Source organism: Malus sylvestris, chromosome 17, assembly GCF_916048215.2.
Source record: "Malus sylvestris chromosome 17, drMalSylv7.2, whole genome shotgun sequence".
Taxonomy (NCBI): domain Eukaryota; kingdom Viridiplantae; phylum Streptophyta; class Magnoliopsida; order Rosales; family Rosaceae; genus Malus; species Malus sylvestris.
The window spans coordinates 24,436,706-24,450,788 of NC_062276.1; the positions used below are offsets into that span (position 1 = coordinate 24,436,706).

At 37.1% G+C, this 14,083-nt stretch overlaps 1 long non-coding RNA gene and 1 pseudogene across 1 annotated transcript; one reads left to right on the forward strand and one right to left on the reverse strand.

The window, feature by feature from the left end:
• Positions 1-5,573: 5,573 nt before the first annotated feature.
• LOC126611906 (phosphoglycerate mutase-like protein AT74) lies at positions 5,574-6,107 on the reverse strand (annotated as a pseudogene).
• A 6,000-nt stretch (positions 6,108-12,107) lies between these two features.
• Positions 12,108-13,123, forward strand: LOC126612020 (uncharacterized). Its single transcript, XR_007618947.1, has 4 exons — positions 12,108-12,209; positions 12,317-12,354; positions 12,540-12,832; positions 12,912-13,123. It is a non-coding gene; the product is annotated as an uncharacterized LOC126612020 (long non-coding RNA).
• The last annotated feature ends 960 nt before the right edge of the window (positions 13,124-14,083 follow it).

The following is a 14,083-nucleotide window of genomic DNA, read 5'->3' on the forward strand; positions in this document are numbered from 1 at the left end:
ACGTGATGTTCACCTCTTGCACCACACGCTCATCTTGGATCCAAGTTAGGTGCACAGTCCTGTCGTATAGACCACTTTGAGTAGGTTCGACTCGTAGGTGACCTGCGATTTATCGCACAGTCTTCACGTGATCGTAGCACTAGAGCGTATTATTATTTTACACCCAGTCTTGTCGGTCAGACCACGTGAGGTGGTTCCGACTCGTGTGCAGATATGTGTATACATGATGAGATATGATAAGATATGTGACGTGTATACATGATGATTTATATGATGAGATATGAGATTGATGTTGTGATTGAGATGAGCTCTAGATTCCGCCGTATAGATCACGTCAGGTGACTTTGGCTAGTAGATGGTTATTGTGAATTGCATCACCTGGCTTACTTTTGGTATTTTTATGTTATTGGGCATGTCATATATATATATATACAAATATGAATCTTGATTTATTGAGCATGATTTGAGATATATACATATTTATGTATTCTATTTATGGGAAAGTATCTATATACTTGTTTTATGACGAAGGGTTAGTATATTCAAAAGAAAATAAGGTTTTCGTGTAAATGTGTTTTACTGACCCACTCAACTTTGTTTTGCGCCCCTCCAGGTTTTAGGTAGCAGAATTTGGTGGCCACGAGGAATCCAACAGTGTTCTGACAGAATCCGAAAAAGTAGGATTCCCCTTCGGGTGTTGTATCTTAGTAATTGTCCTACTTGACTGCAACTAGACTTTCTTATTGCTCTGAAAGTGTATTTATGCACTTAGACTCTCACTAGCATCCTTTCTTAATTGGGATTGCTAGTTGCTTAGTTTTAAATTGTTCTTATTTCCTTACTCTTTATCGTTTCCGCTTTCCGCACAAGGCTACGTCACGCTCACGTGATGGCCAACATGTCTCGACTTCGGTTGGGGTGTGTCAATTATCCAAAGGATTTAGCTTAGGTCTTCTAATATTACTATTTGTAGTTAAAGTTAAATTTTCTAATTTATCTAGCAAAGATGATGGAAGTGATGAAGATGCATTATGTAAAACTTGGTTAATTTATGCTATTTGTTCTTCAATTTGATCTAATTTTTCAGCTAAACTTAAAACTAATTGAATAATTAAATTATTTTGCCTAATAGAAATATTACTACTGGCTACTCGTGTTGAAAAATCTGTTAAACCTACTAGTTCTTTATCCAACTTACTAATTTCTTTCAAAGTTTGGATATATTTTCTGCTAGTTCTAGAATCGGTCATTAAACTAATAATTTATCTATTTTATTATGCAACCTATCTACTTATTTACTCAACTCTTTTTGCACTAATTGAATTTTTTTAACTTCTAATTTTAACTGCTCAACTATTTATAGTGATCTAAGTTCAACTTGCTTCGGCTTACTATCTTTTATCTCTCTTTTGCTAGGAAACCTTTGAATGTTTTTATTATTATCTTTTAACTGAGATGTAATATAGTGTAAATTTTATCTAATTGTGTTTATGAAAATTTTCTGAAAATGCTCTAACAACTAGTTTAACAAATGATTATGCTTATTATTTTCTAATTTTATATTTTCTGCTTGACTAATAATAAAATCTACAATACTATTGGCTTGTGGATTTTCTTCACTATGCAAAATATGATTATGCTTTCTCAATGGAAAATAACAAACTAAACTATTTTGGTCTAAGATTATTTTTCCTTTTTGAGGTTCACTAATTTCTAAATTAAGATAATCTATTATAAACTACAGTCTACCTTTCTCTAAAGTTACGGCTAACTGATTTCTTAGAAACTCTCTTTCTTCTCTCAAGGTCTCTAAAACTTGATATGTTGCTCTTTTTGTTTCTAAAACTTTATGATGCACTTCTGTGTTATTATATTTACAAATAAATGAAGGATGTTTAAGATAACCAAGATAAAATTTCTGCTTCTTCAAGGTCCTGCTATTTCTTTTGGATTATAGATGGGTGTCTGGGACAATAAATACCTGGTGATTGTGGTAGACAAAGTCTACAAGGACAATAGTATCTATTATTCATACAAAATAAACAAGTGTGATATCAGTTGTGTTGATGCATAAAATCCAGAGGATCTTGAGCCAACGTAAATTCGGCCGTGAATCACACAAACGCACAAGAACACAAAGATGTATCGTGGTTCACCCCAATGTTTGGGCTACGTCCACACTAATGTTGATTCCGTTTCACTGTATGAATGCATGAATTACAATAGATCGGCAAGGGAGCTCTCTGTGGATGCAGCCCTTGCCATTTTGCTCTCTGTTTGGCTGAGAGGGTATTGCCTCTATATTATAATGAGGCTATCTGGATCTCTTAGTAAAGGTGAGACCTTTTGTTTTCCTCTGGATGTGAGGCTCTCTGGATTCTAGTGAAGGTGAGACCTTGTTTATGAGGGTGAGGGAAAGTCCCTTTTATAGAATAAGGGCTCCCTCCCCTTTTACATAAATCATGGGCTTACGGATGAGGCCTAAAGACGAGGCCCAATATATGGTACCAACATGAGTCCTCTAAGTCTTCAGTCAAGAGAGTCTTTTGGCTGGGGACTTCAAATCTAATCCATGTACGGGCCGAAGTGACTAGATGTCTTGAACCAGTACTCAACACAAGGCAATGCTCAACATAAAGTAATACTCGGCTAGAGGTACTATACGTTGTGAGACTACTCGGTTGGAGGCGATGCTCGTTGCGAGGCTGCTCGGCTAGAGGCTATGCTCGTGGCGAGGTGGTTGCTCGGCTGGAAGCGATGCTTGTTGCGAAGTTACTCGGCTAGAAGCGATGCTCGTTGCGAGGCGGCTCGGCTCGTGGTGTTCCTCATTGCAAGTATGTACTTTATGTCAGCATGCACTCAGTATGAGTTGATTCTCGACATGATTCAGGTCCGCTTGTTGGGTTCGCATATTGGGTTGTTTTAATCAGCAACAATGTTGATCAGTAAAATTCGTGCCATGAACCACCAAAGTTATGTCACCTTAACATTCAAATAATAAAAGGTATAATCTGATCAGACTTGCCACATGTTATGGAAAATAGTCATGTGATAAACCATTAATAATAATGAAAAACATAGTACTATAACATGTCACCCCGTTCGTTTAGGCAGTAATGCAATTTATATAACAATAAAATAATGATAGTAGTAATGACGTGTATGCATCATGACCCGGCATAATAAGCACACAACAGTAGTGGAAAAGCAAATATTGTAGGGTACCACACTATCAGATCATATATATATATATATATATATATATATATATATATATATTTATTTATTTATTTATTTATTTATCGTGAGGTGCCGCATTATATGCACACATATCATGAAAGCAAATAATATATTGCTAACTGTGCACTAAAATATAAGTGTGATAGAAATGATGTGGTCTCCTCAAAGAATATGCATACTGTAAAGCATCCATCAACACAAGATAATAATAAACTATTAAATAATAATAAAAAAAAATCTTATCTTGTTGTTCCCGTGACTTTTTCAGAAAAACCTTTTCATGATGAAAGTTTCATTGTTGGTGGGCATCTTCTTTGGCGGGTTTTTTGGTCGGAGACTTGGGTTGGAATGATTAAACATAGATAAGTCTGGTAGAAATGATCTCCTTCAGAAAATGCAGTTTCTCCATTATTCTCAAGGGATGTGATGATGATGCAGTTGAGGATTGTGCAGAGATACGGAAGACCAAGAAGAAGGCTTGGGCGTCGGGTCCCGCATTGGGATACTTTTACATGGTCTCTACTTGCAGAGCACGTTCAGTCTGGGGAATATATCGCTTCCATTTGATCTTCAGTACTTCGGACCCTCTCTTCCTCACCAACCACAGCGCCGACGTATCTACGACACATGCCGCATGTCCTTCGTCACCATAGCTCTGTCTCCTTGCGACCTAGGCTCTAATTGGAGAACCCGATGCCAAAACCGAGCAACATACGACTGAGAATCAACATTCAGACAGTTTCGGCAATGCCATTGATGATAGCATCAGCGCAGAACAGAAGACCACTGAACAACATGGACAGTTTCTGGACAAACTTACGCATCACGGTGGCGGCTACAATCGAGGATATGAGAGTAGCCAAGTACAGCGACGATGTGAACATGGTCAACGTTTGACTATCATACTGACAGTACTGGTTCGTCGTCTTGTCCTTCTCCTTTCTGTGGTACACCGACGGAAATAACTTCTTCAGGAATAAGTATGACTTTTTCGGCCACGTCTTCAGGAAAAATACGTCGTGCAGTGGAGAGGAAAAGCTTGATGAAGAGATAGGTTGGTAGAACGAAAAGCAACCAGGCGAGGGACATAGGAAGAATTGTAACGTTGAGCACCTTGTTAATAACAGCCCCCACCTGGAGAGGATGGTAAGGAAGCTACCATCCATGCTTTCTTATTTTTCAGCTGGAATGCTGGCCGACAGTTACAGGGCTAAAGATCATCATCTTTGGAAGGCCGCGGATTAGACGGAGAAGAGAGATAAATGAGCAAGCATTTCACAGATCCGATTCGATTAGCGGCTGAAATCTGAGGACGCAAATGCAATGTCTGCGTTGTAATATACGCTACGATGCAGAGTATTCAATTTAGAGGGAGAAAGAGAGGAGTTAGAGAGCTCTGTGTCTGTGTTTCCATCGATGCTGCCGTGACCGGAAGCTGAAGCGGAAGACATGGGTTTTGCAGTGACTATGCAGGTGTTTGGTTTTTGGGTTTCTGCAGATTCACGGTGGAGGTATGAAAGATTGAGAGAAAACTGACATAGCTTTTCGTGTCGCTTCCCACAGACGACGCCAAATGTTGATGCATAAAATCTGGAGGATCTTAGGCCAACGTAAATCCGGCCGTGAATCACACAAATGCATAAAAGCACAGAGATGTATCGTGGTTCACCCCAATGTTTGGGCTACGTCCACATTGATGTTGATTCTGTTTCACTGTATGAATGTATGAATTACAATAGATTGGCAATTGAGCTCTCTGTGGATGCAGCCCTTGCCATTTTGCTCTATATTTGGCTGAGAGGGTATTGCCCTCTATATTATAATGAGGCTCTCTGGATCTTTTAGTGAAGGTGAGGCCTTTTGTTTTCCTTTTGATGTGAGGCTCTCTGGATCTTAATGAAGGTGAGATATTGTTTATGAGGGTGAGGGAGAGTCCCTTTTATAGAATAAGGCTCCCTCCCCTTTTACATAAATCATGGGCTTAGGGATGAGGCCTAAAGACGAGGCCCAATATATGGTACCAACAAAAGTCCCTTAAATCTTCAGTCAAGAGAGTCTTTTGGCTGGAGACTTCAAATCCAATCCATGTAGGGCCGAAGTGACTAGATGTCTTAAACTAGTACTCAACATAAGGCAATGCTCAACATAAAGCAATACTGGCGACAACTACATCGTCATAAGCAGCGATGAAGAGTTAGATCAATCAGAATGTTTTGAAGAAGAAGACGACGCAGTTTTCAGAGCTCCGCTGCTGAACAAGTTTTCGAGAAAGTGCCATCGAAACTGGAAGGGATGCGGGAGTCGAAGCAGTAAGCAAGCCTAACTTTTGGTTTCTAAAATAGGAGTGACGTTGTGGTGGAGGAGATTGAGGAAATGATCAGAGACGTTGGCGAATTCGAAACGTGATCGTAGACGTCGGCAGCAGACTCCCCCTCCGAAAATCGGTAGAAGAACCGACCAAATCACTCCCTGGTCTCCTTAATGGCTTTCATCCACTCTTGCCTTTGGAAGTTCCTGAAATCTTGCTCCCATATTCGGCACTCCTCGCGGACCTCGATCACACGTTTCTTGGAGAATGACCGTCCGATCTAGCTGAGCTTGGAGCGTGTCCGCTCTTAAGGTGAGACGTAGAAGCAGACGCACCAGTTGGGGCTGTCAGCTTCAGTGGCGTCGAAGACGATGCGGTGGATCTCGACGCCGGCGAGCTGAGCCTAGGCCAGGCCTTCTTGGGTGAATGGGATTTTTTTGTCGGGGGTGATGGTGTAGGCGGCGGTGTCGAGATTCCCTTGGGACTTGACGTGCTACATTAGGATTATCCGCTTCGGTAAAACTGGCTGTAATCTGCATTTGCAATTTTATTCCTGCATTTTAAAATCTTTCTCTCTTCTGTCTCTCTCTCTCTGTAGATTGAATGGGTGTGTCTCTGAGTGTGGATGTTGGGTTGTTTGGTTCTTGGGTTTTTGCAGATTCACGGTGGATATTGTGGTGAGGTTTCACGGTGGTGAGATGAAAAAATGAAAGAGAATCGACATAACTTTTCATTTCGTTTCCAACAGACGGCGCCAAATGTTGATGCACAAAATCCGGAGGATCTTGAACCAACGTAAATCCGGCCGTGAATCACACAAAAGCACAAGAACACAAAGATGTATCGTGGTTCACCCCAATGTTTGGGCTACGTCCACATTGATGTTGATTTTGTTTCACTGAATGAATGTATGGATTACAATACATCGGTAAGGGAGCTCTCTATGGATGCAGCCCTTGCCATTTTGCTCTCTGTTTGGCTGAGAGGGTATTGCCCTCTATTTTATAATGAGGCTTTCTTGATCTCTTAGTGAATGTGAGACCTTTTGTTTTCCTTTTGATGTGAGGCTTTCTGGATCTTAGTGAAGGTGATACCTTGTTTATGAGGGTGAGGGAGAGTCCCTTTTATAGAATAAGGGCTCCTTCCCCTTTTACATAAATCATGGGCTTACAGATGAGGCCCAAAGATGAGGCCCAATATATGGTACCAACAAGTTGTATCAATGACTTTCGTCCTCAAGGTACTTAACTATTATAGTTATACTATTAAAATGCTAAACTTGGCTCTGATACCAGATTCGCAAAGCAAGGCTCGGTTAAATAGTCGAATGACCATTATAACAACTAGATATAAAACCTTGCATATGGAACGCGACATGTTTTAGCATGATGGCCACTCACAGTACAAGTATAAGGCCTTAACGGCTGAATTTAGAGGTACGCAGAACTTAGAGGTACCCTGGTTAATGTCCAGTTATTTGTATGGCAAACATTCAACTATAACAGAGTGCTCGAACAAAGTATGATCGTCAGTTTAGTAAGTTAATAATATAACTATAATAGTGTTTCACTGTTTTGGACTAGAAGTCTAATTAGACAAACACACTAGAGAAAGAAAAGAAAGCTTACTTAAGACTTGGAGATTGCTTGAATATGTACACTTGAACTTTTATGGATATATAGAATGTTTACAAAGAGAAGTGTTTACAAAGAAATGTTTACAAATGATGCTAGGAAGGTTTTGGATGCTTGAGTGTATGAGGATTGAAGGATGGTGGTAGTATGGTGTGTCTTTGCTGTGTTGTTTCATGTGTTTTGCATGGGAGGAAAAGCTCCCTTATATACAAAACCTTATTCCTAAACAACAAAATAATTTTTCATCTATTTACAACTTTTTCAGTAGTGACAGCACACTGTTTTTGAAAGCTATCAACACTGTTTCTGGAATCTGGCTGACTTGTCTTTGCTTTAATGAAGGTCATGTGAATCCATGTTGTCTTAGCTGCTGCAATATTTGCCACCTTAACTTTTGCATCCATGTGTAATCTGAAAGTGTCAGTCCTGATTTTTCTTCTTTTGGATGTATTCTTTGGTGAAGACCACATGAACTTGGCCAATTTTGTACATATGTTTGAAGGGTAGCATCGGGATTTTTGAAAACTTTTGTCTTGATGATTAAAAGCAAACCTATTTGGGTGTTTTGGATAGTTTTCCCATAAATCTAGCTAGAATGATCTTCTTCGGATTCTCTTTATGAGAATTTTGGGAATCCTTAAATCGTGTCCGTTCATCGTATATCGTGCAATCAGTTTTCATCAAGTACTATTTATATTTAATTTAAAATAAAAATATTTAAAATGATTTCTAATCGCACGATGTACGATGAACAGACACAATTTGAGGATCCTCAAGATCCTTACAAAGAGGATCCGGAAAGGATCCTCATTCATAAGGAATTAAATATGAGATTGACAAAACTATGAAGCAAAAAATCTAAGTCATTCTTTAGGGTGTTGTAATTAATATTTCACATAGTGTGAGTATGTAAACCTAGGTATGTTGCCTTTAAGATTATTCTTTATTCTAGTTATTCTTTCTTATTCGAGTTTGTATTATTTAGAGAGTGAAACTTGCTCCTCATGGTTTACTATAGATAAAGGCAATGAGGAAATAACGTCCTACAATTTTCATACACCAAATTTTCTCCATTCCCTCTCTCTTTCTCCCTTTAGTAAATTGGCCACAACATGGTATCAAGCATGCTTCTGACGTTGCGCTAAAGAATCTGAAAGGTAATTTTTGCTACAAACTAGTTCACAATCCTCATCACGCAATCCAGGTTCTTCTAAAACATGGTCACAGACAATTATAAGAATTGCACAAATCATAACCTATCATGTCTATTTGACTATATAATTTATGGTAAATGTTATGAGAAGCTATTTATGAAACTCAACATGTCAATCACAAGTTAGTTCTTCATACTAATAATTGCTAGTTATTTGATAACAATCAAGCACAATAATAATTATTAAACATGGAAAGTAACTAAAATTAATATAAAATAAAAAGAGTAAGATGTTCATTATAAGAGTACACCCTAGTGCTAGCAAAAGAGATTTAGCTTGATAAGCCGATATTATAATATATATTTTACCCTAATCTTAGTATTAATTTATTCGTTATTTTGTGAGAATTTTGATACTTTGAAGTATATTTTCAATGTAGGATATGCAAATTTCTCTTGAGAAAAAAGTATCAAATAGATGTATTTTGGAGTGATTCCAATTGGAGGATGTTCGTTAGTCTCTCAACTTGTTCCTATCAAAGTTTCAGATTTTTCTACCAAGCGGTTAATTTAGGGCGGTGAAATAAAGGGCAAATGCACAAAGTTGTCAAAATGACATTTTGGGCTTATTTAGGCTTTTTAGCGTTCAAGATGGTGTCTTTTGACAACGGGCCCTTCTAGAAATATGTTCAGAACATCTTAAGAGTCATCTGAGGCCTATTTTGGAGGTGTCTAAGGCGCATAACGTGGCTATTTTGTGGTTGGACATATTTCCCTTTATTGATTAGGATTGTGTTTCCTGGTTTTTCTTAATTTATTATGTTTGCTAGTTTTTAGAAGACCTTTTGTAGGAAGGAATAAGGCTAATTAGCCATTAGGGTTCTCAATGCATTACTTTAGAGAATTCGACTTAGAGAGCTTGTGACGATTCAAATTTATTTACAAGGTGTTTTCTATCCATGTTCTTAATAATAGTTTTTTATGATTATATGTAACTAATCCCTTTTGCTAGGGCAAGGCCATGAGCCTTAGTAAGAACATGTAGTTTCTTTTAAATTTACTTTTGATATTATGCAGGCAAGTTTTGAATTATTAATCATCATGTTTGAAATTATCTATTTGTCTTAATGCTTGATCAACATTAGATATTTAGAAAAGTAGTTTGATGCAATTTTGGTCGGAGGTTTTCCTTGAAATTGACGAAGGCTTTTTTTGGTTAATAATTGTATTTCACTTATGATGAATACCACGTCTTAAGGGTTGCATGATTTTTCAAAAGGGTTTTCATAAAGCTTAATGAGTCTTGCATGTTTAAATTTGATGTGAATGTCACTGATGGATTGTATGTTTGATATACGTTCTAAATTGAGAGTCCAAGTAGAGCATACTGTAGGAAAACCTAACCTTCAAAATATGCATGTATAAGTCATAAATAATTGAAAGAACTACATAAAATTGTTAAGGTGATGTCAAAATCCTAGCGCTTTTACAATTTGATTTTCAAAAACTATTTTATCTTATTTTATTTTACTTTTACCAAATCTTTTAATTGTTTTTTTATATTTTAAATTCGTTTTTATTATTTTAGTTTATAAAATCAATCTTTTCCAAAACTTTTTTTTTGATAGAAATATGATATTTGATATTCATTGCAAACAAAGCAATACAAGTACAAACTGACAACAAATTGAGGATAGTGTGCATATTAGGCCTCGATAAAACCTTGCCGAAGTACCTGGTCTAAGGAAAAAGAGTATCCTGCACGACGAAATAAATCTTAAAACTCTTACCAGGTGTCCAGCCCTGGTTTCCTAATTGAAATTTCAGTAAGGTATGACTTGATTTTGTGTGTCTGTCTCCAAGTCTAAATATGTGCGTGAAGAAACCTTTAATTATGGACAATGCTAATAAGATTGCATATTTAAATTCTATTTTGTAAACTATATAGCGTGATTGTTGATGATTGAATTATAAAATAAATATTTACTAATGTGTTTATTTTCTATTAATGACACACTACATAATTTACAAATCACTACAAGAAAACATGGCATTTGCAACACCTTCTGTGCAACATGTAAGGCAGCCCTCGCAATAGATATTAAATTTCACTAAAATTTTCTGCGCGCTTAGATTTGGCGCTTTGTTCTGCGCTAAAAGCGAAAAAGAAAAAAGAATTAAAAGGGAAATTTTATTTAAACTCATCTAACCTATTTTTACACCTAACTTACTCTTTGCACCCATTTGATTTTTAACTAAACTACTAATATATCTTTAAACCCAAATTTAATACCTAAAATACCCCCATAAACCTAATTCAATATGTGGATTTATTTTTACACCCATTTCTTTAGCAATTGCTTCATAAGTTAATATCTAAATAGGCTTGATCCTAAAGATGGGCGTTCAGTGGACCCATCCTTCATGTGATTATGTGGTGATGAGCAGTGAAATTAACTTATTGATCACAAAGCATACAACTGATTCTGCTATTTTTGTATCCTACCTTTTCTGGCGGGCGTATTCATGGACAAAATATATGCTTTACATGAAACGATGAACATTTTAGAATTCTATCTGCAATATTTCTGGTTAGGTTGCAGACGACTTTCTGGATTGCAAGGAGATCGAAAATATGAAAGTGATTTGATAAGGCAGCGGTTGGCTCATCCATTGACTTTGTAATCCATCATATCATATTGCAATTGCAGCCTTGTTCTGATTCAATTTTCAATCATTTAAGGAGTGCTGGTATATTATATACCGTAGACTTGGGGTGATATATGAGTGGATTAATTCGCTCTTATCAGTACAGTGAGAAATGAAAACTCGAATTAGAGAGGTGGTTAACAATGCGATCAGAGAGAAAAAAAATTCATAAATTGAGTTATACCTTGGTTGGAGGATTCAAAACTTCAAAATCACAATCCATCAATAAAAAAACTTATTTTTCTCTATGAGAGTTATTAGGGTTTTAGTCAGAATGAACGTAGGATAAACAAAGAGTGATCGTAGGGTTTAATTATAGTGTTTGGGTTTATTGATAAATTTGAGTTTTATTATTAATTTTATTTTGTACTCAATAGTAATTATGTAATAGGGTAAAATAGATAATTAACATTTAAAATTTAAGTTAAGTGTAAAAAAATGTTAAATGGGTTTAAATAAAATTTCCGAAATTAAAATGAGACCCAGACACTCGACTCTCCCTCTAGCTCTCCGCCTTTCTCCTTCTCGCTCTGCGTCTATCTCCCTCTCTTCAAAAGCTTAAAACCTTATCTGCCACTCTTGCCATAACCATTGATGCTGAGCCACAATTGAACCAGGTAAGGGTCTATGGTTCTTGTTTCCTCTCTCAAATCTCCCATTTCCCTATCCCTAATTGTTTCGTCATCTCTCAATTCTTTCTTTTTGCTTCTAGAAGGTCGAATTCAACGTCATCTGTTCTCATTCGGGTAAGATAATTTGTTTTTTGTTGGTGTTGTTTCATCATTTTTCTTCAAATTCCCATCCTATCTATTCTCCATAAGTTCTCTCGTTATTTGGAATTGGAGCTATTTTTTGTAATTTTGGATTTTGTGATTGTGTACTATATTAATTGTGGTATTATTTTGTCAATTAGGTGATGTAAGGACGAGGATCATATGGAAAACGATTAAAGGCAAAGTGTGATATACATTTCAATGTGAATTTCAGTTTACTGATGCTTTTGTTGTAGAATTTATTTGATTTAATCCGAGTTTTTCATTTGTATGTTATTACTGCTTATTATTCTCTATCTTGACTTGGATATAAAGTACTCTGCTTTAGGGATTTTGAACCGTGATGGGACCGATGACAAAGTTACAGTAGAGAGTGTTGAAGCCACTATTAAGTAAGTAGTTTGGTTCAGAATTTGTTAGTGTCTTTGTATTTCTTACCTTTGAATTGTTAGTTTTCGCTTTTTCTATTTGTTTGATTTTAACCTTTTATGCCTTGTAGGCACAATGTTGATGTGTAATGTGCTACAATAGCCCCTGGTTAGTTGTTTTTGCTTTTCTGTAATGTTGTTTTGTATGTATTATCACGAGGCCCTTGAATCCTTTACGATAGACATTATGGCTGCTCAGATACTTTCCTTGGCAATAAGATGATCTATCTACTCTGCCTAGACATTTAAATGTTGTCTCATCTAATTTCATTTTCTCATATACGTACCTTGCAGACGAGACCAGAATGAAGGAGTTTGAGTTGAAATCAATGCGGAGTCCAAAGGGCACAATTAGAAACATTCTAGACGGTTTGTATCTGAGACGTCTGTCTCCTTTTAATACAAAACAAAATTTAATACTCTTAGTTAAGTTACTCGTTTTTGTTAATAAGTTACAACTTAAGTTAGCATCTGAAAGATTACCTAACTGTTTGAACAATCTCCAATTGAAATGTAATGCTTTATTTTACAGGTGCTATTTTTTCATGAACCTATTCTATGTAAAAACATCCCTAGAATAGTTCCTGGTAATGGCTCGAAGTCATTTCTAATCTTGAGTGTAAGTAAAATGTTGTGGGAAGTTCTCAATACATGTCCAATTTACAGGCTGGAAGAAAGCCATATGTTTTCGTAGGCATGCCTTTGGCGATCAGTATTGAACCTGGTACAGTTGTCAAAGGGCCATGAAAACTTGAAATGGTTTTTGGTAAGTAAATCTCAACATTCTAGATCATATGATTGTGCTGATGAAGTAATTTCCCTTGAATATGGTTTTCTGCTTTGCATCTATCTGTTTGCAATGCTAAGTCCCAGTAGGAGTCTCCCCTGTTGCACTTGATGTTTACAATTTCAAAGTGACACGCCCTGATCTTGATATTTCTCGAACACCAGGATAGACATGTTAGATCCCACATCGTCGGGGATTGGATCCTCTATACATTATATGTACATGCTCATCTTCTTTAGCACGAGGCCTTTTGGGAGCTCACTGGCTTTAGATTTTTTAGGAAATCCGAAGTTAAGCGAGATCGTGCGAAAGCAATCCTAAGATGGGTGACTCACTGGGAAGTTCTAGTGTGCGTTCCCAGAAACAAAACTGTGAGGGTGTGGTCAGGGCCCAAAGAAGACAATATCGTGTTACGGCGAAGTTGAGTTTGGGATATGGTGGAGCCCGGGTTGGGATGTGACAATTTGGTATCTGAGCCAATCCCTTGCGCGTACCGACGAGGACGACGGGCCCTAAGGAGGGTGGATTGTTAGATCCCATATTGCCTAGGGGAGTGGATCATCTATGACTTATATGTACATGCTCAAATTCTTTAACACGAGGCCTTTTGGGAGCTTATTGGCTTCATATTCCTTAGGAACTCTGAAGTTAAGCAAGATCGTGCGAGAGCAATCCTAGGATGGATGACCCACTGGGAAGTTCTCGTGTGAGTTCCCAGAAACAAAACAGTGAATATGGTTAGGGCCCAAAACAGACAATATCGTGCTATGGTGGAGTCGAGCCCGGGTCGGGATGTGATAAGACAGACAAGTGCTGGCCGAAACCCAAGGGTGACGAAAGCCATTTATTGAATGAAAATGCTAAAAACAAGGAATAAATATGACTTATAAATTTAAATATAATAAATATGTATTTAAGGAACGTGTTCAGAGCATACAACTAACTATAATACTAAAATAAATAATATAAAATTGAATCAATAAAAGAATGGGTCCTACACCGAGAGGACTCAAAGATGCCGATGCGGAAGTGTCTTAATGTTAGTATTGTA